Here is a 23,135-nt window from a genome sequence, read left to right on the forward strand (position 1 = left end):
ATCCCCAGTTCAAGTTTGTCCTGAATTCCCCAATGCAAGTTTGTCCTGAATTACAGAGTGCAAGTTTATCCTGAATTCCCTATTGCAAGTTTATCAATGAATTCCCTAGTGTAAGTTTATCCCTGAATTCCCAAGTGCAAGTTTGTCCTAAATTCCCCACTGCACATTTGTTCCTGAATTCCACAGTGCAAGTTTGTCCTGAATTCCCCAATGCAAGTTTATCCTGACTTCTTCAGTGCAAGCTTATCCCTGAATTCCCCAGTGCAAGTTCATCCCTGAATTCCCCAGTGCAAATTTGTCCTGAATTCCCCAGTGCAAGTTTGTACTGAATTCCCGAGTGCATGTTTATCACTGATGTCCCCTGTGCAAGTTTGACCTGAATTCCCCAGTGCAAGTTTATGCCTGAAATCCCCAGTTCAAGTGTGTCCTGAATTCCCCAATGCAAGTTTGTCCTGAATTACAGAGTGCAAGTTTATCCTGAATTCCCTATTGCAAGTTTATCAATGAATTCCCTAGAGTAAGTCTATCCCTGAATTCCACTGTGCAAGTTTATCCCTGAATTCCCCAGTGCAATATTGTCCTGAATTCCCCAGTGCAAGTCTATCCCTGAATTCCCAAGTGCAAGTTGGGCCTGAATTCCCCAGTGCAAGTTTATCCTGAATTCTTCAGTGCAAATTTATCCCTGAATTCCCCAGTGCAAGTTTGTCCTGAATTCCCCAATGCACATTTCTCCCTGAATTCCCCAGTGCAGGTTTGTCCTGAATTGCCCAGTGCACATTTAGCCCTGAATTCCCCAATGCAATATTATCCTGAATTCCCCAGTGCAAGTCTATACCTGAATTCCCAAGTGCAAGTTTGGCCTGAATTACCCACTGCACATTTGTTCCTGAATTCCACAGTGCAAGTTTGTCCTGAATTCACCAATGCAAGTTTATCCTGAGTTCTTCAGTGCAAGCTTATCCCTGAATTCCCCAGTGCAAGTTCATCCCTGAATTCCCCAGTGCAAGTTTGTCCTGAATTCCCCAGTGCAAGTTTGTACTGAATTCCCGAGTGCACGTTTATCCCTGATGTCCCCTGTGCAAGTTTGACCTGAATTCCCCAGTGCAAGTTTATGCCTGAAATCCCCAGTTCAAATGTGTCCTGAATTCCCCAATGCAAGTTTGTCCTGAATTACAGAGTGCAAGTTTATCCTGAATTCCCTATTGCAAGTTTATCAATGAATTCCCTAGTGTAAGTTTATCCCTGAATTCCACTGTGCAGGTTTATCCCTGAATTCCCCAGTGTAATATTGTCCTGAATTCCCCAGTGCAAGTCTATCCCTGAATTCCCAAGTGCAAGTTTGTCCTAAATTCCCCAATGCACATTTGTTCCTGAATTCCACAGTGCAAGTTTGTCCTGAATTCCCCAATGCAAGTTTATCCTGAATTCTTCAGTGCAAGCTTATCCCTGAATTCCCCAGTGCAAGTTTATCAATGAATTCCCTAGTACAAGTTTATCCCTGAATTCCCCAGTGCAAGTTTATGCCTGTATTCCCCCAGTGCTAACTTATCGCTAAATTCCCCAGCGCAAGTTTATCCTGGATTCCCGAGTGGACATTCGTACTGAATACCCCGGTCCAAATTTATCGCTGAATTCCCAGTGCACGTTTATCCTGAATTCCACTGTGCAAGTTTATCCCTGAATTCCCCAATGCAATATTGTCCTGAATTCCCCAGTCCAAGTCTATCCCTGAAGTCCCCAGTGCAAGTTTGTCCTGAATTTCCCCAATGCAAGTTTATCCTGAATTCTGCCGTGCAAGTTTATCCCTCAATTCCCCAGTGCAAGTTTGTGCTGAATCCTTCAGTGCAAGTTTACCTTGTATTCCCCAGTGCAAGTTTATCCTGAATTCCCCAGCACAAGTTTGTTCTCGACCTCCCAGTGCAAGTTTATCGTGAATTCCCCAGTGCAAGTTTATCGTGAATTCCCCAGTGCAAGTTTGTCCTGAATTCCCCAATGCAGGTTTATCCTGATTTCCCCGGTGCAAGTTTATCCCTGAATTCCCAAGTGCAAGTTTGTCCTGAATTACCCAGTGCACGTTTAGCCCTGAATTCCCAAATGTAATATTATCCTGAATTCCCCAGTGCAAGATTATCCTGAATTCCCCAATGCAAGTTTATCAATGAATTCACTAGTGCAAGTTCATCCCTGAATTCCCCAATGCACGTTTGTTCCTGAATTCCCCAATGCAAGTTTATCCTGAATTCTTCACTGCAAGTTTATCCCTGAATTCCCCAGTGCAGGTTTATCCCTGAATTCCCCAGTGCAAGTTAGTCCTGAATTCCCAAATGCACTTTTCTCCCTGAATTCCCCTGTGCACGTTTGTCCTGAATTACCCAGTGCACGTTTAACCCTGAATTCCCCAATGCAATATTATCCTCAATTCCCCAGTGCAAGTCTATCCCTGAATTCCCAAGTGCAAGTTTGGCCTGAATTACCCAATGCACATTTGTTCCTAAATTTCACAGTGCAAGTTTGTCCTGAATTCCCCAATGCAAGTTTATCCTGAATTCTTCAGTGCAAGCTTATCCCTGAATTCCCCATTGCAAGTTTATCCCTGAATTCCCCAGTGCAAGTTTATCCTGAATTCCCCAGTGCAAATTTGTGCTGAATTCCCCAGTGCAAGTTTATCCTGGATTCCCATGTGCAAGTTTGTGCTAAATCCTTCAGTGCAAGTTTCCCAGTGTAAATTTATCCTGAATTTCCCAGTGCAAGTTTTTTTACTGAATTCCCGAGTGCACGTTTATCCCTGATGTCCCCTGTGCAAGTTTGACCTGAATTCCCCAGTGCAAGTTTATGCCGGAAATCCCCAGTTCAAGTTTGTCCTGAATTCCCCAATGCAAGTTTGTCCTGAATTACAGAGTGCAAGTTTATCCTGAATTCCCTATTGCAAGTTTATCAATGAATTCCCTAGAGTAAGTCTATCCCTGAATTCCACTGTGCAAGTTTATCCCTGAATTCCCCAGTGCAATATTGTCCTGAATTCCCCAGTGCAAGTCTATCCCTGAATTCCCAAGTGCAAGTTGGGCCTGAATTCCCCAGTGCAAGTTTATCCTGAATTCTTCAGTGCAAATTTATCCCTGAATTCCCCAGTGCAAGTTTGTCCTGAATTCCCCAATGCACATTTCTCCCTGAATTCCCCAGTGCAGGTTTGTCCTGAATTGCCCAGTGCACATTTAGCCCTGAATTCCCCAATGCAATATTATCCTGAATTCCCCAGTGCAAGTCTATACCTGAATTCCCAAGTGCAAGTTTGGCCTGAATTACCCACTGCACATTTGTTCCTGAATTCCACAGTGCAAGTTTGTCCTGAATTCACCAATGCAAGTTTATCCTGAGTTCTTCAGTGCAAGCTTATCCCTGAATTCCCCAGTGCAAGTTCATCCCTGAATTCCCCAGTGCAAGTTTGTCCTGAATTCCCCAGTGCAAGTTTGTACTGAATTCCCGAGTGCACGTTTATCCCTGATGTCCCCTGTGCAAGTTTGACCTGAATTCCCCAGTGCAAGTTTATGCCTGAAATCCCCAGTTCAAATGTGTCCTGAATTCCCCAATGCAAGTTTGTCCTGAATTACAGAGTGCAAGTTTATCCTGAATTCCCTATTGCAAGTTTATCAATGAATTCCCTAGTGTAAGTTTATCCCTGAATTCCCCAGTGTAATATTGTCCTGAATTCCCCAGTGCAAGTCTATCCCTGAATTCCCAAGTGCAAGTTGGGCCTGAATTCCCCAGTGCAAGTTTATCCTGAATTCCCCAGCACAAGTTTGTTCTCGACCTCCCAGTGCAAGTTTATCGTGAATTCCCCAGTGCAAGTTTGTCCTGAATTCCCCAATGCAGGTTTATCCTAATTTCCCCGGTGCAAGTTTATCCCTGAATTCCCCAGTGCAAGTTTGTCCTGAATTCCCCAATGCACATTTCTCCCTGAATTCCCCAGTGCAGGTTTGTCCTGAATTGCCCAGTGCACATTTAGCCCTGAATTCCCCAATGCAATATTATCCTGAATTCCCCAGTGCAAGTCTATCCCTGAATTCCCAAGTGCAAGTTTGGCCTGAATTACCCAATATACATTTGTTCCTAAATTTCACAGTGCAAATATGTCCTGAGTTCCCCAGTGCAAGTTTATGCCTGAATTCCCCACTGCACATTTATCCTGAACTCCCCAGTGCAAGTTTATCTCTGAATCCCCCAAAGCAACTTTATCCTGAATTCCCCAGTGCAAGTTTATCCCTGAAATCCCCAGTGCAAGTTTGTCTTGAAATCCCCAGTGCAAGATTATCCCTGAATTCCCCAGTGCAAGTTTATCAATGAATTCCCTAGTACAAGTTTATCCCTAAATTCCCCAGTGCAAGTTTATGCCTGTATTCCCAGTGCACATTTATCCTGAACTCCCCAGTGCAAGTTTATCCCTGAATCCCCCAAAGCAACTTTATCCTGAATTCCCCAGTGCAGGTTTATCTCTGAAATCCCCAGTGCAAGTTTGTCCTGAATTCCCCAGTGCAAGTTTATCCCTCAATCCCCCAAGGCAACTTTATCCTGAATTCCCCAGTGCAGGTTATGCCTGAAATCCCCAGTGCAAGTTTGTCGGGAATTCCCCAGTGCAAGTTTGTCCTGAATTACACAGTGCAAGTTTATCCTGAATTCCCCAATGCAGGTTTATCAATGAATTCCCTAGTCCAAGTTCATTCCTGAATTCCCCAATGCAAGTTTGTTCTCAAGTCCCTAGTGTAGGTTTATCCCTGAATTCCCCAGTGCAAGATTGTCCTGAATTCCCTAGTGCAAGTTTGTCCGGAATTACCCAGTGCACGTTTAGCCCTGAATTCCCAAATGTAATATTATCCTGAATTCCCCAGTGCAAGATTATCCTGAATTCCCCAATGCAAGTTTATCAATGAATTCACTAGTGCAAGTTCATCCCTGAATTCCCCAATGCACGTTTGTTCCTGAATTCCCCAATGCAAGTTTATCCTGAATTCTTCACTGCAAGTTTATCAATGAATTCCCCAGTGCAGGTTTATCCCTGAATTCCCCAGTGCAAGTTTGTCCTGAATTCCCCAATGCACATTTCTCCCTGAATTCCCCTGTGCACGTTTGTCCTGAATTACCCAGTGCACGTTTAACCCTGAATTCCCCAATGCAATATTATCCTCAATTCCCCAGTGCAAGTCTATCCCTGAATTCCCAAGTGCAAGTTTGGCCTGAATTACCCAATGCACATTTGTTCCTAAATTTCACAGTGCAAGTTTGTTCTGAATTCCCCAATGCAAGTTTATCCTGAATTCTTCAGTGCAAGCTTATCCCTGAATTCCCCATTGCAAGTTTATCCCTGAATTCCCCAGTGCAAGTTTATCCTGAATTCCCCAGTGCAAGATTATCCTGAATTCCCCAATGCAAGTTTATCAATGAATTCACTAGTGCAAGTTCATCCCTGAATTCCCCAATGCACGTTTGTTCCTGAATTCCCCAATGCAAGTTTATCCTGAATTCTTCACTGCAAGTTTATCCCTGAATTCCCCAGTGCAGGTTTATCCCTGAATTCCCCAGTGCAAGTTTGTCCTGAATTCCCCAATGCACATTTCTCCCTGAATTCCCCAGTGCAGGTTTGTCCTGAATTACCCAGTGCACGTTTAACCCTGAATTCCCCAATGCAATATTATCCTCAATTCCCCAGTGCAAGTCTATCCCTGAATTCCCAAGTGCAAGTTTGGCCTGAATTACCCAATGCACATTTGTTCCTAAATTTCACAGAGCAAGTTTGTCCTGAATTCCCCAATGCAAGTTTATCCTGAATTCTTCAGTGCAAGCTTATCCCTGAATTCCCCATTGCAAGTTTATCCCTGAATTCCATATTGCAAGTTTATCAATGAATTCCCTAGTGTAAGTTTATCCCTGAATTCCCAAGTGCAAGTTTGTCCTAAATTCCCCACTGCACATTTGTTCCTGAATTCCACAGTGCAAGTTTGTCCTGAATTCACCAATGCAAGTTTATCCTGACTTCTTCAGTGCAAGCTTATCCCTGAATTCCCCTGTGCAAGTTCATCCCTGAATTCCCCAGTGCAAGTTTGTCCTGAATTCCCCAGTGCAAGTTTGTACTGAATTCCCGAGTGCACGTTTATCCCTGATGTCCCCTGTGCACGTTTGACCTGAATTCCCCAGTGCAAGTTTATGCCTGAAATCCCCAGTTCAAGTGTGTCCTGAATTCCCCAATGCAAGTTTGTCCTGAATTACAGAGTGCAAGTTTATCCTGAATTCCCTATTGCAAGTTTATCAATGAATTCCCTAGTGTAAGTTTATCCCTGAATTCCCCAGTGCAATATTGTCCTGAATTCCCCAGTGCAAGTCTATCCCTGAATTCCCAAGTGCAAGTTGGGCCTGAATTCCCCAGTGCACGTTTATCCTGAATTCCCCAATGCACATTTCTCCCTGAATTCCCCAGTGCAGGTTTGTCCTGAATTGCCCAGTGCACATTTAGCCCTGAATTCCCCAATGCAATATTATCCTGAATTCCCCAGTGCAAGTCTATCCCTGAATTCCCAAGTGCAAGTTTGGCCTGAATTACCCAATGCACATTTGTTCCTAAATTTCATAGTGCAAGTTTGTCCTGAATTCCCCAATGTAAGTTTATCCTGAATTCTTCAGTGCAAGCTTATCCCTGAATTCCCCAGTGCAAGTTTATCCTGAATTCCCCAGTGCAAATTTGTGCTGAATTCCCCAGTGCAAGTTTATCCTGGATTCCCATGTGCAAGTTTGTGCTGAATCCTTCAGTGCAAGTTTCCCAGTGTAAATTTATCCTGAATTTCCCAGTGCAAGTTTTTTTACTGAATTCCCGAGTGCACGTTTATCCCTGATGTCCCCTGTGCAAGTTTGACCTGAATTCCCCAGTGCAAGTTTATGCCTGAAATCCCCAGTTCAAGTTTGTCCTGAATTCCCAATGCAAGTTTGTCCTGAATTACAGAGTGCAAGTTTATCCTGAATTCCCTATTGCAAGTTTATCAATGAATTCCCTAGTGTAAGTTTATCCCTGAATTCCCAAGTGCAAGTTTGTCCTAAATTCCCCACTGCACATTTGTTCCTGAATTCCACAGTGCAAGTTTGTCCTGAATTCACCAATGCAAGTTTATCCTGACTTCTTCAGTGCAAGCTTAGCCCTGAATTCCCAAGTGCAAGTTTATCCCTGAATTCCCCAGTGCAAGTTTGTCCTGAATTCCCCAGAGCAAGTTTGTACTGAATTCCCGAGTGCATGTTTATCCCTGATGTCCCCTGTGCAAGTTTGACCTGAATTCCCCAGTGCAAGATTATCCTGAATTCCCCAATGCAAGTTTATCAATGAATTCACTAGTGCAGGTTCATCCCTGAATTCCCCAATGCACGTTTGTTCCTGAATTCACCAATGCAAGTTTATCCTGAATTCTTCACTGCAAGTTTATCCCTGAATTCCCCAGTGCAGGTTTATCCCTGAATTCCCCAGTGCAAGTTTGTCCTGAATTCCCCAATGCACATTTCTCCCTGAATTCCCCAGTGCAGGTTTGTCCTGAATTACCCAGTGCACGTTTAACCCTGAATTCCCCAATGCAATATTATCCTCAATTCCCCAGTGCAAGTCTATCCCTGAATTCCCAAGTGCAAGTTTGGCCTGAATTACCCAATGCACATTTGTTCCTAAATTTCACAGTGCAAGTTTGTCCTGAATTCCCCAATGCAAGTTTATCCTGAATTCTTCAGTGCAAGCTTATCCCTGAATTCCCCATTGCAAGTTTATCCCTGAATTCCCCAGTGCAAGTTTATCCTGAATTCCCCAGTGCAAATTTGTGCTGAATTCCCCAGTGCAAGTTTATCCTGGATTCCCATGTGCAAGTTTGTGCTAAATCCTTCAGTGCAAGTTTCCCAGTGTAAATTTATCCTGAATTCCCCAGTGCAAGTTTGTACTGAATTCCCGAGTGCACGTTTATCCCTGATGTCCCCTGTGCAAGTTTGACCTGAATTCCCCAGTGCAAGTTTATGCCGGAAATCCCCAGTTCAAGTTTGTCCTGAATTCCCCAATGCAAGTTTGTCCTGAATTACAGAGTGCAAGTTTATCCTGATTTCCCTATTGCAAGTTTATCAATGAATTCCCTAGTGCAAGTTTATCCCTGAATTCCACTGTGCAAGTTTATCCCTGAATTCCCCAGTGCAATATTGTCCTGAATTCCCCAGTGCAAGTCTATCCCTGAATTCCCAAGTGCAAGTTAGGCCTGAATTCCCCAGTGCAAGTTTATCCTGAATTCTTCAGTGCAAGCTTATCCCTGAATTCCCTAGTGCAAGTTTATCCTGAATTCCCCAGTGCAAATTTGTGCTGAATTCCCCAGTGCAAGTTTATCCCTGAATTCCCCAGTGCAAGTTTGTCCTGAATTTCCCAATGCACATTTCTCCCTGAATTCCCCAGTGCAGGTTTGTCCTGAATTACCCAGTGCACGTTTAACCCTGTATTCCCCAATGCAATATTATCCTGAATTCCCCAGTGCAAGTCTATCCCTGAATTCCCAAGTGCAAGTTGGGTCTGAATTCCCCAGTGCAAGTTTATCCTGAATTCTTCAGTGCAAGCTTATCCCTGAATTCCCCAGTGCAAGTTTATCCTGAATTCCCCAGTGCAAATTTGTGCTGAATTCCCCAGTGCAAGTTTATCCTGGATTCCCCTGTGCAAGTTTGTGCTGAATCCTTCAGTGCAAGTTTACCTTGTATTCCCCAGTGTAAATTTATCCTGAATTCCCCAGTGCAAGTTTGTACTGAATTCCCGAGTGCACGTTTATCCCTGATGTCCCCTGTGCAAGTTTGACCTGAATTCCCCAGTGCAAGTTTATGCCTGAAATCCTCAGTTCAAGTTTGTCCTGAATTCCCCAATGCAAGTTTGTCCTGAATTACAGAGTGCAAGTTTATCCTGAATTCCCTATTGCAAGTTTATCAATGAATTCCCTAGTGTAAGTTTATCCCTGAATTCCACTGTGCAAGTTTATCCCTGAATTCCCCAGTGTAATATTGTCCTGAATTCCCCAGTGCAAGTCTATCCCTGAATTCCCAAGTGCAAGTTGGGCCTGAATTCGCCAGTGCAAGTTTGTTCTCGACCTCCCAGTGCAAGTTTATCGTGAATTCCCCAGTGCAAGTTTGTCCTGAATTCCCCAATGCAGGTTTATCCTAATTTCCCCGGTGCAAGTTTATCCCTGAATTCCCCAGTGCAAGTTTGTCCTGAATTCCCCAATGCACATTTCTCCCTGAATTCCCCAGTGCAGGTTTGTCCTGAATTGCCCAGTGCACATTTAGCCCTGAATTCCCCAATGCAATATTATCCTGAATTCCCCAGTGCAAGTCTATCCCTGAATTCCCAAGTGCAAGTTTGGCCTTAATTACCCAATGCACATTTGTTCCTAAATTTCACAGTGCAAATATGTCCTGAGTTCCCCAGTGCAAGTTTATGCCTGAATTCCCCACTGCACATTTATCCTGAACTCCCCAGTGCAAGTTTATCTCTGAATCCCCCAAAGCAACTTTATCTTGAAATCCCCAGTGCAAGATTATCCCTGAATTCCCCAGTGCAAGTTTATCAATGAATTCCCTAGTACAAGTTTATCCCTGAATTCCCCAGTGCAAGTTTATGCCTGTATTCCCAGTGCACATTTATCCTGAATTCCCCAGTGCAAATTTATCCCTGAATTCCCCAAAGCAACTTTATCCTGAATTCCCCAGTGCAGGTTTATCTCTGAAATCCCCAGTGCAAGTTTGTCCTGAATTCCCCAGTGCAAGTTTATCCCTGAATCCCCCAAGGCAACTTTATCCTGAATTCCCCAGTGCAGGTTATGCCTGAAATCCCCAGTGCAAGTTTGTCGGGAATTCCCCAGTGCAAGTTTGTCCTGAATTACACAGTGCAAGTTTATCCTGAATTCCCCAATGCAAGTTTATCAATGAATTCCCTAGTCCAAGTTCATCCCTGAATTCCCCAATGCAAGTTTGTTCTCAAGTCCCTAGTGTAGGTTTATCCCTGAATTCCCCAGTGCAAGATTGTCCTGAATTCCCCAGTGCAAGTTTGTCCGGAATTACCCAGTGCACGTTTAGCCCTGAATTCCCAAATGTAATATTATCCTGAATTCCCCAGTGCAAGATTATCCTGAATTCCCCAATGCAAGTTTATCAATGAATTCACTAGTGCAAGTTCATCCGTGAATTCCCCAATGCACGTTTGTTCCTGAATTCCCCAATGTAAGTTTATCCTGAATTCTTCACTGCAAGTTTATCCCTGAATTCCCCAGTGCAGGTTTATCCCTGAATTCCCCAGTGCAAGTTTGTCCTGAATTCCCCAATGCACATTTCTCCCTGAATTCCCCTGTGCACGTTTGTCCTGAATTACCCAGTGCACGTTTAACCCTGAATTCCCCAATGCAGTATTATCCTCAATTCCCCAGTGCAAGTCTATCCCTGAATTCCCAAGTGCAAGTTTGGCCTGAATTACCCAATGCACATTTGTTCCTAAATTTCACAGTGCAAGTTTGTCCTGAATTCCCCAATGCAAGTTTATCCTGAATTCTTCAGTGCAAGCTTATCCCTGAATTCCCCAGTGCAAGTTTATCCCTGAATTCCCCAGTGCAAGTTTATCCTGAATTCCCCAGTGTAAATTTGTGCTAAATTCCCCAGTGCAAGTTTATCCTGGATTCCCATGTGCAAGTTTGTGCTAAATCCTTCAGTGCAAGTTTCCCAGTGTAAATTTATCCTGAATTTCCCAGTGCAAGTTTTTTACAGAATTCCCGAGTGCACGTTTATCCCTGATGTCCCCTGTGCAAGTTTGACCTGAATTCCCCAGTGCAAGTTTATGCCTGAAATCCTCAGTTCAAGTTTGTCCTGAATTCCCCAATGCAAGTTTGTCCTGAATTACAGAGTGCAAGTTTATCCTGAATTCCCGATTGCAAGTTTATCAATGAATTCCCTAGTGTAAGTTTATCCCTGAATTCCCAAGTGCAAGTTTGTCCTAAATTCCCCACTGCACATTTGTTCCTGAATTCCGCAGTGCAAGTTTGTCCTGAATTCCCCAATGCAAGTTTATCCTGACTTCTTCAGTGCAAGCTTATCCCTGAATTCCCCAGTGCAAGTTCATCCCTGAATTCCCCAGTGCAAGTTTGTCCTGAATTCCCCAGTGCAAGTTTGTACTGAATTCCCGAGTGCACGTTTATCCCTGATGTCCCCTGTGCAAGTTTGTCCTGAATTACCCAGTGCACGTTTAACCCTGTATTCCCCAATGCAATATTATCCTGAATTCCCCAGTGCAAGTCTATCCCTGAATTCCCAAGTGCAAGTTGGGTCTGAATTCCCCAGTGCAAGTTTATCCTGAATTCTTCAGTGCAAGCTTATCCCTGAATTCCCCAGTGCAAGTTTATCCTGAATTCCCCAGTGCAAATTTGTGCTGAATTCCCCAGTGCAAGTTTATCCTGGATTCCCCTGTGCAAGTTTGTGCTGAATCCTTCAGTGCAAGTTTACCTTGTATTCCCCAGTGTAAATTTATCCTGAATTCCCCAGTGCAAGTTTGTACTGAATTCCCGAGTGCACGTTTATCCCTGATGTCCCCTGTGCAAGTTTGACCTGAATTCCCCAGTGCAAGTTTATGCCTGAAATCCTCAGTTCAAGTTTGTCCTGAATTCCTCAATGCAAGTTTGTCCTGAATTACAGAGTGCAAGTTTATCCTGAATTCCCTATTGCAAGTTTATCAATGAATTCCCTAGAGTAAGTTTTTCCCTGAATTCCCCAGTGTAATATTGTCCTGAATTCCCCAGTGCAAGTCTATCCCTGAATTCCGCAGTGCAAGTTTGTCCTGAATTCCCCAATGCAAGTTTATCCTGAATTCTTCGGTGCAAGTTTATCCCTGAATTCCCCAGTGCAAGTTTGTCCTGAATTTCTCAGTGCAAGTTTATTCTGAATTCCCCAGTGCAAATTTGTGCTGAATTCCCCTGTGCAAGTTTATCCTGAATTCCCGAGTGCAAGTTTGTGCTGAATGCTTCAGTGCAAGTTTACCTTGTATTCCCCAGTGTAAATTTATCCTAAATTCCCCATTGCAAGTTTGTACTGAATTGTCCAGTGCACGTTTATCCCTGATGTCCCCAGTGCAAGTTTGTCCTGAATTACCCAGTGCACGTTTAGCCCTGAATTCCCCAATGCAATATTATCCTGCATTCCCCAGTGCTAGTCTATCCCTGAATTCCCCAGTGCAAGTTTGTCCTGAATTACCCAACGCACGTTTGTTCCTGAATTCCACAGTGCACATTTGTCCTGAATTCCCCAGTGCAAGTTTATCCTGATTTCCACAATGCAAGTTTATCCGGAACTCCCCAGTGCTAATTTATCGCTGAATTCCCCAGCGCAAGTTTATCATGGAATCTCGATTGGACATTCGCACTGAATACCCCGGACCAAATTTATCGCTGAATTCCCAGTGCACATTTATCCTGAATTCCACTGTGCAAGTTTATCCCTGAATTCCCCAACGCAATATTGTCCTGAATTCCCCAGTCCAAGTCTATCCCTGAAGTTTCCAGTGCAAGTTTGTCCTGAATTCCCCAATGCAAGTTTATCCTGATTTCCACAATGCAAGTTTATCCGGAACTCCCCAGTGCTAATTTTTCGCTAAATTCCCCAGCGCAAGTTTATCCCGGATTCCCGAGTGGACATTCGTACTGAATACCCCGGTCCAAATTTATCGCTGAATTCCCAGTGCACGTTTATCCTGAATTCCCCTGTGCAAGTTTATCCCTGAATTCCCCAATGCAATATTGTCTGAATTCCCCAGTGCAAGTCTATCCCTGAAAAACCCAGTGCAAGTTTGTCCTGAATTCCCCAATGCAAGTTTATCCTGAATTCTGCCGTGCAAGTTTATCCCTCAATTCCCCAGTGCAAGTTTGTGCTGAATCCTTCAGTGCAAGTTTACCTTGTATTCCCCAGTGCAAGTTTATCCTGAATTCCCCAGCACAAGTTTGTTCTCGACCTCCCAGTGCAAGTTTATCGTGAATTCCCCAGTGCAAGTTTGTCCTGAATTCCCCAGTGCAAGTTTGTCCTGAATTCCCTCGTGCAAGTTCATCCCTGAATTCCCCAATGCAAGCTTGTTCTCAATTCCCTAGTGTAGGTTTATCCCTGAATCCCCCAGTGCAAGATTGTCCTGAATTCCCCAGTGCAAGTTTGTCCGGAATTACCCAGTGCAAGTTTATCCTTGAATTCCCCAGTGCAAGTTGTCCTGAATTACACAGTGCAAGTTTATCCTGAATTCCCCAATGCAAGTTTATCAATGAATTCCCTAGTGCAAGTTCATCCCTGAATTCCCCAATGCACGTTTGTTCCTGAATTCCCCAGAGCAAGTTTGTCCTGAATTCCCCAGTGCAAGTTTATCCCTGAATTCCCCAGTGCAAGTTTGTCCTGAATTCCCCAATGCACATTTCTCCCTGAATTCCCCAGTGCAGATTTGTCCTGAATTACTCAGTGCAAGTTTATCCGGAATTCCCCAATGCAAGTTTATCAATGAATTCCCTAGTGCAAGTTCATCCCTGAATTCCCCAATGCACGTTTGTTCCTGAATTCTTCACTGCAAGTTTATCCCTGAATTCCCCAGTGCAAGTTCATCCCTGAATTCCCCAGTGCAAGTTTGTCCTGAATTCCCCAATGCACATTTCTCCCTGAATTCCCCAGTGCAGATTTGTCCTGAATTACCCAGTGCACGTTTAACCCTGAATTCCCCAATGCAATATTATCCTGAATTCCCCAGTGCAAGTCTATCCCTGAATTCCCAAGTGCAAGTTGGGCCTGAATTCCCCAGTGCAAGTTTATCCTGAATTCTTCAGTGCAAGCTTATCCCTGAATTCCCCAGTGCAAGTTTATCCTGAATTCCCCAGTGCAAATTTGTGCTGAATTCCCCAGTGCAAGTTTATCCTGGATTCCCCTGTGCAAGTTTGTGCTGAATCCTTCAGTGCAAGTTTACCTTGTATTCCCCAGTGTAAATTTATCCTGAATTCCCCAGTGCAAGTTTGTACTGAATTCCCGAGTGCACGTTTATCCCTGATGTCCCCTGTGTAAGTTTGACCTGAATTCCCCAGTGCAAGTTTATGCCTGAAATCCCCAGTTCAAGTTTGTCTTGAATTCCCCAATGCAAGTTTGTCCTGAATTACACAGTGCAAGTTTATCCTGAATTCCCTATTGCAAGTTTATCAATGAATTCCCTAGAGTAAGTTTTACCCTGAATTCCCCAGTGTAATATTGTCCTGAATTCCCCAGTGCAAGTCTATCCCTGAATTCCGCAGTGCAAGTTTGTCCTGAATTCCCCAATGCAAGTTTATCCTGAATTCTTCGGTGCAAGTTTATCCCTGAATTCCCCAGTGCAAGTTTGTCCTGAATTTCTCAGTGCAAGTTTATTCTGAATTCCCCAGTGCAAATTTGTGCTGAATTCCCCTGTGCAAGTTTATCCTGAATTCCCGAGTGCAAGTTTGTGCTGAATGCTTCAGTGCAAGTTTACCTTGTATTCCTCAGTGTAAATTTATCCTAAATTCCCCATTGCAAGTTTGTACTGAATTGTCCAGTGCACGTTTATCCCTGATGTCCCCAGTGCAAGTTTGTCCTGAATTACCCAGTGCACGTTTAGCCCTGAATTCCCCAATGCAATATTATCCTGCATTCCCCAGTGCTAGTCTATCCCTGAATTCCCCAGTGCAAGTTTGTCCTGAATTACCCAACGCACGTTTGTTCCTGAATTCCACAGTGCACATTTGTCCTGAATTCCCCAGTGCAAGTTTATCCTGATTTCCACAATGCAAGTTTATCCGGAACTCCCCAGTGCTAATTTATCGCTGAATTCCCCAGCGCAAGTTTATCATGGAATCTCGATTGGACATTCGCACTGAATACCCCGGACCAAATTTATCGCTGAATTCCCAGTGCACATTTATCCTGAATTCCACTGTGCAAGTTTATCCCTGAATTCCCCAACGCAATATTGTCCTGAATTCCCCAGTCCAAGTCTATCCCTGAAGTTTCCAGTGCAAGTTTGTCCTGAATTCCCCAATGCAAGTTTATCCTGATTTCCACAATGCAAGTTTATCCGGAACTCCCCAATGCTAATTTTTCGCTAAATTCCCCAGCGCAAGTTTATCCCGGATTCCCGAGTGGACATTCGTACTGAATACCCCGGTCCAAATTTATCGCTGAATTCCCAGTGCACGTTTATCCTGAATTCCCCTGTGCAAGTTTATCCCTGAATTCCCCAATGCAATATTGTCTGAATTCCCCAGTGCAAGTCTATCCCTGAAAAACCCAGTGCAAGTTTGTCCTGAATTCCCCAATGCAAGTTTATCCTGAATTCTGCCGTGCAAGTTTATCCCTCAATTCCCCAGTGCAAGTTTGTGCTGAATCCTTCAGTGCAAGTTTACCTTGTATTCCCCAGTGCAAGTTTATCCTGAATTCCCCAGCACAAGTTTGTTCTCGACCTCCCAGTGCAAGTTTATCGTGAATTCCCCAGTGCAAGTTTGTCCTGAATTCCCCAGTGCAAGTTTGTCCTGAATTCCCTCGTGCAAGTTCATCCCTGAATTCCCCAATGCAAGCTTGTTCTCAATTCCCTAGTGTAGGTTTATCCCTGAATCCCCCAGTGCAAGATTGTCCTGAATTCCCCAGTGCAAGTTTGTCCGGAATTACCCAGTGCAAGTTTATCCTTGAATTCCCCAGTGCAAGTTGTCCTGAATTACACAGTGCAAGTTTATCCTGAATTCCCCAATGCAAGTTTATCAATGAATTCCCTAGTGCAAGTTCATCCCTGAATTCCCCAATGCACGTTTGTTCCTGAATTCCCCAGAGCAAGTTTGTCCTGAATTCCCCAGTGCAAGTTTATCCCTGAATTCCCCAGTGCAAGTTTGTCCTGAATTCCCCAATGCACATTTCTCCCTGAATTCCCCAGTGCAGATTTGTCCTGAATTACTCAGTGCAAGTTTATCCGGAATTCCCCAATGCAAGTTTATCAATGAATTCCCTAGTGCAAGTTCATCCCTGAATTCCCCAATGCACGTTTGTTCCTGAATTCTTCACTGCAAGTTTATCCCTGAATTCCCCAGTGCAAGTTCATCCCTGAATTCCCCAGTGCAAGTTTGTCCTGAATTCCCCAATGCACATTTCTCCCTGAATTCCCCAGTGCAGATTTGTCCTGAATTACCCAGTGCACGTTTAACCCTGAATTCCCCAATGCAATATTATCCTGAATTCCCCAGTGCAAGTCTATCCCTGAATTCCCAAGTGCAAGTTGGGCCTGAATTCCCCAGTGCAAGTTTATCCTGAATTCTTCAGTGCAAGCTTATCCCTGAATTCCCCAGTGCAAGTTTATCCTGAATTCCCCAGTGCAAATTTGTGCTGAATTCCCCAATGCAAGTTTATCCTGAATTCTTCAGAGCAAGTTTATCCCTGAATTCCCCAGTGCAAGTTTGTCCTGAATTTCTCAGTGCAAGTTTATTCTGAATTCCCCAGTGCAAATTTGTGCTGAATTCCCCAGTGCAAGTTTATCCTGGATTCCCCAGTGCAAGTTTGTGCTGAATCCTTCAGTGCAAGTTTACCTTGTATTCCCCAGTGTAAATTTATCCTAAATTCCCCATTGCAAGTTTGTACTGAATTCCCCAGTGCACGTTTATCCCTGATGTCCCCAGTGCAAGTTTTCCTGAATTACCCAGTGCACATTTAGCCCTGAATTCCCCAATGCAATATTATCTTGAATTCCCCAGTGCAGGTCTATCCCTGAATTCCCCAGTGCAAGTTTGTCCTGAATTACCCAATGCACGTTTGTTCCTGAATTCCACAGTGCACAATTGTCCTGAATTCCCCAGTGCAAGTTTATCCTGATTTCCACAATGCAAGTTTATCCGGAACTCCCCAGTGCTAATTTATCGCTAAATTCCCCAGCGCAAGTTTATCCTGGAATCCCAATTGGACATTCGCAGTGAATACCCCGGTCCAAATTTATCGCTGAATTCCCAGTGCACATTTATCCTGAATTCCACTGTGCAAGTTTATCCCTGAATTCCCCAGTGCAAGTTTATGCCTGAAATCCCCAGTTCAAGTTTGTCCTGAATTCCCCAATGCAAGTTTGTCCTGAATTCCCCAATGCAAGTTTATCCTGAATTCCCTATTGCAAGTTTATCAATGAATTCCCTAGTGTACGTTTATCCCTGAATTCCCAAGTGCAAGTTTGTCCTAAATTCCCCAATGCACATTTGTTCCTGAATTCCACAGTGCAAGTTTGTCCTGAATTCCCCAATGCAAGGTTATCCTGAATTCTTCAGTGCAAGCTTATCCCTGAATTCCCCAGTGCAAGTTTATCCCTGAAATCCTCAGTGCAAGTTTGTCCTGAATTTCTCAGTGCAAGTTTATCCTGAATTCCCTAGTGCAAATTTGTGCTGAATTCCCCAGTGCAAGTTTATGCCTGGATTCCCAGTGCACACTTATCCCTGAATTCCCCAGTGCAAGTTTATCCCTGAAATCCTCAGTGCAAGTTTGTCCTGAATTTCTCAGTGCAAGTTTATCCTGAATTCCCTAGTGCAAATTTGTGCTGAATTCCCCAGTGCAAGTTTATCCTGGATTCCCCTGTGCAAGTTTGTGCTGAATCCTTCAGTGCAAGTTTACCTTGTATTCCCCAGTGTAAATTTATCCTGAATTCCCCAGTGCAAGTTTGTACTGAATTCCCCAGTGCACGTTTATCCCTGATGCCCCCAGTGCAAGTTTGTCCTGAATTACCCAGTGCACGTTTAGCCCTGAATTCCCCAATGCAATATTATTCTGAATTCCCCAGTGCAAGTCTATCCCTGAATTCCCCAGTGCAAGTTTGGCCTGAATTACCCAATGCACATTTGTTCCTAAATTTCACAGTGCAAGTTTGTCCTGAATTCCCCAATGCAAGTTTATCCTGAATTATTCAGTGCAAGTTTATCTCTGAAATCCCCAGTGCAAGTTTATCCCTTAATTCCCCAGTGCAAGTTTATGCCTGAAATCCCCAGTTCAAGTCTGTCCTGAATTCCCCAATGCAAGTTTGTCCTGAATTACACAGTGCAAGTTTATCCTGAATTCCCTATTGCAAGTTAATCAATGAATTCCCTAGTGTACGTTTATCCCTGAATTCCCAAGTGCAAGTTTGTCCTAAATTCCCCAATGCACATTTGTTCCTGAATTCCACAGTGCAAGTCTGTCCTGAATTCCCCAATGCAAGGTTATCCTGAATTCTTCAGTGCAAGCTTATCCCTGAATTCCCCAGTGCAAGTTTATCCCTGAATTCCCCATTGCAAGTTTGTCCTGAATTTCTCAGTGCAAGTTTATCCTGAATTCCCTAGTGCAAATTTGTGCTGAATTCCCCAGTGCAAGTTTATCCTGGATTCCCCTGTGCAAGTTTGTACTGAATTCCCCAGTGCACGTTTATCCCTGATGTCCCCAGTGCAAGTTTGTCCTGAATTACCCAGTGCACGTTTAGCCCTGAATTCCCCAATGCAATATTATCCTGAATTCCCCAGTGCAAGTCTATCCCTGAATTCCCCAGTGCAAGTTTGTCCGGAATTACCCAATGCACATTTGTTCCTGAATTCCACAGTGCACGTTTGTCCTGAATTCCCCAGTGCAAGTTTATCCTGATTTCCAAAATGCAAGTTTATCCGGAACTCCCCAGTGCTAATTTATCGCTAAATTCCCCAGCGCAAGTTTATCCTGGATTCCCGGGTGGACATTCATACAGAATACCCCAGTCCAAATATATTGCTGAATTCCCAGTGCACGTTTATCCTGAATTCCACTGTGCAAGTTTATCCCTGAATTCCCCAATGCAATATTGTCCTGAATTCCCCAGTCCAAGTCTATCCCTGAAGTCCCCAGTGCAAGTTTGTCCTGACTTCCCCAATGCAAGTTTATCCTGAATTCTGCCGTGCAAGTATATCCCTCAATTCCCCAGTGCAAGTTTATGCCTGAGTCCCTCAGTGTAAGTTTATCCTGAAATCCCCAGTGCAAGTTTATCCTGAATTCCCCAGCACAAGTTTGTTCTCGACCTCCCAGTGCAAGTTTATCGTGAATTACCCAGTGCAAGTTTGTCCTGAATTCCCCAATGCAGGTTTATCCTGATTTCCCCGGTGCAAGTTCATCCCTGAATTCCCCAGTGTAAGTTTGTCCTGACTTCTTCAGTGCAAGGTTACCCCTGAATTCCCCAGTGCAGGTTTGTCCTGAATTGCCCAGTGCACATTTAGCCCTGAATTCCCCAGTGCAAGTCTGTCCCTGAATTCCCAAGTGCAAGTTTGGCCTGAATTACCCAATGCACATTTGTTCCAAAATTTCACAGTGCAAGTTTGTCCTGAGTTCCCCAGTGCAAGTTTATGCACGAATTCCCCACTGCACTTTTATCCTGAACTCCCCAGTGCAGGTTTATCTCTGAATCCCCCAAAGCAACTTTATCCTGAATTCCCCAGTGCAAGTTTATCCCTGAAATCCCCAGTGCAAGTTTGTCTTGAAATCCCCAGTGCAAGATTATCCCTGAATTCCCCAGTGCAAGTTTATCAATGAATTCCCTCGTACAAGTTTATCCCTGAATTCCCCGGTGCAAGTTTATGCCTGTATTCCCAATGCACATTTATCCTGAACTCCCCAGAGCAAGTTTATCCCTGAAGCCCCCAAAGCAACTTTATCCTGAATTCCACAGTGCAAGTTTATCGCTGAATTCCCCAGTGCAAGTTTGTCCTGAATTCCCCAATGCACGTTTGTTCCTGAATTCCACAGTGCACGTTTAGCCCTGAATTCCCCAATGCAATATTATCCTGAATTCCCCAGTGCAAGATTATCCCTGAATTCCCCAGTGCAAGTTTGTCCTGAATTACCCAATGCACGTTTGTTCCTGAATTCCACAGTGCACGTTTGTCCTGAATTCCCCAGTGCAAGTTTATCCTGATTTCCACAATGCAAGTTTATCCGGAACTCCCCAGTGCTAATTTATCGCTAAATTCCCCAGCGCAAGTTTATCCTGGATTCCCGAGTGGACATTCGTACTGAATACCTCGGTCCAAATTTATCGCTGAATTCCCAGTGCACGTTTATCCTGAATTCCACTGTGCAAGTTTATCCCTGAATTCCCCAATGCAATATTGTCCTGAATTCCCCAGTGCAAGTCTATCCCTGAAAAACCCAATGCAAGTTTTTCCTGAATTCCCCAATGCAAGTTTATCCTGAATTCTGCCGTGCAAGTTTATCCTGAAATCCCCAGTGCAGGTTTATCCTGAATTCCCCAGCACAAGTTTATTCTCGACCTCCCAGTGCAAGTTTATCGTGAATTCCCCAGTGCAATTTTGTCCTGAATTCCCCAATGCAGGTTTATCCTGATTTCCCCGGTGCAAGTTTATCCCTGAATTCCCCAGTGGAAGTTTGTCCTGAATTCCCCAATGCACATTTCTCCCTGAATTCCCCAGTGCAGGTTTGTCCTGAATTGCCCAGTGCACATTTAGCCCTGAATTCCCCAATGCAATATTATCCTGAATTCCCCAGTGCAAGTCTATCCCTGAAGTCCCAAGTGCAAGTTTGGCCTGAATTACCCAATGCACATTTGTTCCTAAATTTCACAGTGCAAGTTTATCCTGAGTTCCCCACTGCAAGTTTATGCCTGAAATCCCCAGCGCAAGTTTGTCCTGAATTCCCTAGTGCAAGGTCATCCCTGAATTCCCCAATGCAAGTTTGTTCTCAATTCCCTAGTGTAGGTTTATCCCTGAATTCCCCAGTGCAAGATTGTCCTTAATTCCCCAGTGCAAGTTTGTCCGGAAATACCCAGTGCACGTTTAGCCCTGAATTCCCAAATGCAATATTATCCTGAATTCCCCAGTGCAAGTTTATCCTTGAATTCCCCAGTGCAAGTTGTCCTGAATTACACAGTGCAAGTTTATTCTGAATTCCCCAATGCAAGTTTATCCCTGAATTCCCCAGTGCAAGTTTGTCCTGAATTACACAGTGTAAGTTTATCCTGAATTCCCCAATGCAAGTTTATCAATGAATTCCCTAGTGCAAGTTCATCCCTGAATTCCCCAATGTAAGTTTGTTTTAATTCCCTAGTGTAGGTTTATCCCTGAATTCCCCAGTGCAAGATTGTCCTGAATTCCCCAGTGCAAGTTTGTCCGGAATTACCCAGTGCACGTTTAGCCCTGAATTCCCAAATGCAATATTATCCTGAATTCCCCAGTGCAAGTTTATCCTTGAATTCCCCAGTGCAAGTTGTCCTGAAATACACAGTGCAGGTTTATCCTAAATTCCCCAATGCAAGTTTATCAATGAATTCCCTACTGTAGGTTTATCCCTGAATTCCCCAATGCACGTTTGTTCCTGAATTCCCCAATGCAAGTTTATCCTGAATTCTTCAGTGCAAGTTTATCCCTGAATTCCCCAGTGCAAGGTTATCCCTGAATTCCCCAGTGCAAGTTTGTCCTGAATTCACCAATGCACATTTCTCCCTGAATTCCCCAGTGCAGGTTTGTCCTGAATTCCCCAGTGCAAGTGCATCCCTGAATTCCCAAATGCAAGTTTGGCCTGAATTACCCAATGCACATTTGTTCCTAAATTTCACAGTGCAAGTTTGTCCTGAATTCCCCAATGCAAGTTTATCCTGAATTCGTCAGTGCAAGTTTATCCCTGAATTCCCCAGTGCAAGTTTATCCCTGAATTCCCAGATGCAAGTTTGTCCTGAATTTCCCAGTGCAAGTTTATCCTGAATTACCCAATGCACGTTTGTTCCTGAATTACACAGTGCAAGTTTATCCTAAATTCCCCAATGCAAGTTTATCAATGAATTCCCTAGTACAAGTTCATCCCTGAATTCCCCAATGCAAGTTTGTTATGAATTCCCTAGTGTAGGTTTATCCCTGAATTCCCCAGTGCAAGATTGTCCTGAATTCCCCAGTGCAAGTTTATCCTGATTTCCACAGTGAAAGTTTATCCGGAACTCCCCAGTGCAAATTTATCGCTGAATTCCCCAGTACAAGTTTATGAACGAATACCCTAGTGTAAGTTTATCCCTGAATTCGCAAGTGCAGGTTTGTCCTAAATTCCCCAATGCACGTTTATTCCTGAATTCCACCGTGCAAGTTTGTCCTGAATTCCCCATTGCAAGTTTATCCCTGAATTCCACCGTGCAAGTTTGTCGTGAATTTCCCAGTGCAAGTTTATCCTGAATTCCCCACTGCAAATCTTTGCTGAATTCCCCAGTGCACGTTTATCCTGGATTCCCCAGTGCAAGTTTGTGCTGAATCCTTCAGTGCAAGTTTACCTTGTATTCCCCAGTGTAAATTTATCCTGAATTCCCCAGTGCAAGTTTGTTCTGAATTCCCCAGTGCACATTTATCGCTAATGTCCCCAGTGCAAGTTTGACCTGAATTCCCCAGTGCAAGTTTATCCTGAATTATTCAGTGCCAGTTTATTCTGAATTCACCAGTGTAAGTTTATCCTGAATTCCCCAGTGCAAGTTTAACCCTGAATTCCCCAGTGCAAGTTGGTCCTGAATTCCCCAATGCAAGTTTATCCCTGAATTGCCCATTTCAAGTTTGTCCTGAATTCCCCAGTGCAAGTTTATCCCTGAATTCCCCAGTGCAAGATTGTCCTGAATTCCCCAGTGCAAGTTTATCTATGAATTCCCTAGTGCAAGTTCATCCCTGATTTTGCCAGTGCAAGTTTGTTCTGAATTCCCCAATGCAAGTTTATCCTTGAATTCTCCAGTGGAAGATTGTCCTGAATTCCCCAGTGCAAGTTTATCCTGAATTCCCTAGTGCAAATTTGTGCTGAATTCCCCAGTGCAAGTCTATCCTGCATTCCCTAGTGGAAATTCGTACTGAATTCCCCGGTGCAAGTTCATCACTGAATTCCCAGTGCAAGTTTATCCTGAATTCGCCAGTGCACATTTATCCTGAATTCCCCAGTGCAAGATTATCCCTGAATTCCCCAATGCAAGTTTATCCCTGAATTCCCCAATGCAAGTTTATTCCTGAATGCCCCAGTTTATGTTTGTCCTGAATTCCCCAGTGCAAGTTTATGCTGAATTCGCCAGTGCAAGTTTATCCTGAATTCCCCAGTGCAAGTTG

Source organism: Chiloscyllium punctatum, chromosome 24, assembly GCF_047496795.1.
Source record: "Chiloscyllium punctatum isolate Juve2018m chromosome 24, sChiPun1.3, whole genome shotgun sequence".
NCBI classification, from domain to species: domain Eukaryota; kingdom Metazoa; phylum Chordata; class Chondrichthyes; order Orectolobiformes; family Hemiscylliidae; genus Chiloscyllium; species Chiloscyllium punctatum.